Here is a 2,500-nt window from a genome sequence, read left to right as displayed (position 1 = left end):
ATCATTCAAATTCAGCCAATGTCGGTCAATTTGGTAAACTGGACGATTCCAGTAAACAAAACACAGGAATTTGATTTGAGGGCCTGCCACCCTGACGGACTGTGTACCCGCGTCTGTCATGTAAGAACAGTAAGAAAAAAAAACTCTTTGAAATGTAAAATGAGAGTTTGATTTGGGGGTCTGCCACCCTGATGTAGTGTGCCTTTGTTCAAGCAGTGCCTCAACAAATCAGTGAGTGATGCTTAACAAGCTTCACGCCACAAAGGAGCTAATGCAACACATCGATTACCTGCTACCTTGGAGGTATGATCCCCCTCTAATGAATAGTCATAAAGAGATTCATGAGACGACAGAATACCAGCCTGTGACATACACACTCACACAGGGGATGGAGAGAGAGAGACAGAGGAGGGAAAGAGAGAGAGAGAGAGACAGAGGTAGAGGCATGGAGGGAAAGAGAGATGGAGTGTGGAAATTGTACACATTAATACCATGAGTTTATGTTTTGCCAGCCATTCAAAAAGGAAAAAATTCTTCGTGGAGACATGTACAAGTGCCTAATACATCTCCTCAGCTTTGCTTCCATCCCTTTGTACTTAATTACTGTTCATTCAACATGGATCTTCAGAGGCAACATGATATCAGAAAAATCAGTGAAATGAACACGGACCACTGTAACGCAAGATCTGTGGCATTTTGACAGTCTTTTCATGACAGAATTGATATAGTTCTGTCTGAAAATATAGGTGACCCTTACATGGAATTGTGTCAAAATTAGTGAAACATCAACAGATTTCGGGTCACAAGGGTCTGTGTTTGTTTCTTGGAATTCTTTTGAGATCGGGCTGTCTGAGGCATAGTATGTAGCCTACTGCTGCACACTTTGTCAACTAGAAATAAAAGATGACTTGAAGGTGTAGACCTTGAAAGCATCATAAAAAGTTCTGGTACTTTTCTTCTCTTGACAATGACAGAGACTTTACAAAAGACTAAATACAATGCCACTTTTGCCCAGACATTAACTTTCCTACTGCAGATGGAAATGGAACATTTTCCTTCACAGCTCTTTTTACTTATAAGACTTAAGAGAGGCTCTTTGGGGAGATTTGAAAAAGGTCAAGCCTAATGGGCATGGCATTTTAGCTTTAGTTTTCACCCCAAAATGCCCATTACACTTTGTCAAGTCAACTGTGGAGAAGAGAGCAATCTCAGACACACACACACATGCATGCATACACGCACGCGCACGCACGCGCACGCACGCACACACACACATACACACACAGACACAGACACAGACACACACACACACAGACACACACACACACACACACACACACACACACACACACACACACACACACACACACACACACACACACACACACACACACACACACACACACACACACACACACACACACACACACACACACACACACACACACACACACAAAGGAAAATGGAGTTGTGCAAACAAAAAGTGTGAAAGGTGCGAAGCAATTGCTCTTCAAGGTGGACAATAGCAAACCTGAGATTGAAAAAGGAGCATCAGAGGTAAAGGTTTCTGTCCAAAAAATAGCGGTCTTCTACGGCAAGAACAAGGTAAAAAGAGCAAATGTGTTGCTCTGTTTTTGACTGAACTTGTTGTTCTGTGACCTTAACTTATCTCTGTGTATCTGACATAAAAGGAGTTGTTTTTCCTTTTAAGGCTGGTGAGGGGTGGGGTGGGGTGAGACAGGATTGGGCTGGGAGGTAGGGAGCAGAGGGTATAGCAGCAAGCAGGTATGGTGACACGTCACCCATGTCACACACACAAAAGAAATGCATGCAGTTGTACAAAAATATCACACCTGTTTGTAGACTTAACAGTTCCCGCACAGAGAGAGAAAGAGAGAGAGAGAGAGAGAGAGAGAGAGAGAGAGAGAGAGAGAGAGAGAGAGAGAGAGAGAGAGAGAGAGAGAGAGAGAGAGAGAGAGAGAGAGCAAAACAAAGAGGAGTGCAGCAATAAAAAGTTGAAGCAATCAATTTGATGTGATGACCATGCAGGTTTGTATTATATGAAGCATAGAAATCACATCTGGCATACTTTCACGGCACAGCCATTGTCAGGGAATCTGAATATTTCCCCTAATTTGCACATTTGTGTGTGCATCTCTGCCAGCTGCACCACCTGAGCATAAAAGGGCACAAAAATAAAAGGGGCATACACGCACGCACATGCACGCACGCACGCACACACACACACACACACACACACACACACACACACACACACACACACACACACACACACACACACACACACACACACACACACACACACACACACACAGGAAAGCATGCACACACACAAACGCACAAACGCACAAAAGCAGAAACACACACACACACACACACACACACACACACACACACACACACACACACACACACACACACACACACACACACACACACACACACGCATATGGTATATTCCGAACAACATGTGGACAGA

Source organism: Engraulis encrasicolus, chromosome 23 (genome assembly GCF_034702125.1).
Source record: "Engraulis encrasicolus isolate BLACKSEA-1 chromosome 23, IST_EnEncr_1.0, whole genome shotgun sequence".
NCBI classification, from domain to species: Eukaryota; Metazoa; Chordata; class Actinopteri; order Clupeiformes; family Engraulidae; genus Engraulis; species Engraulis encrasicolus.
The sequence above is the reverse complement of the archived record's forward strand: the minus strand, read 5'-3'. Positions refer to the sequence as shown.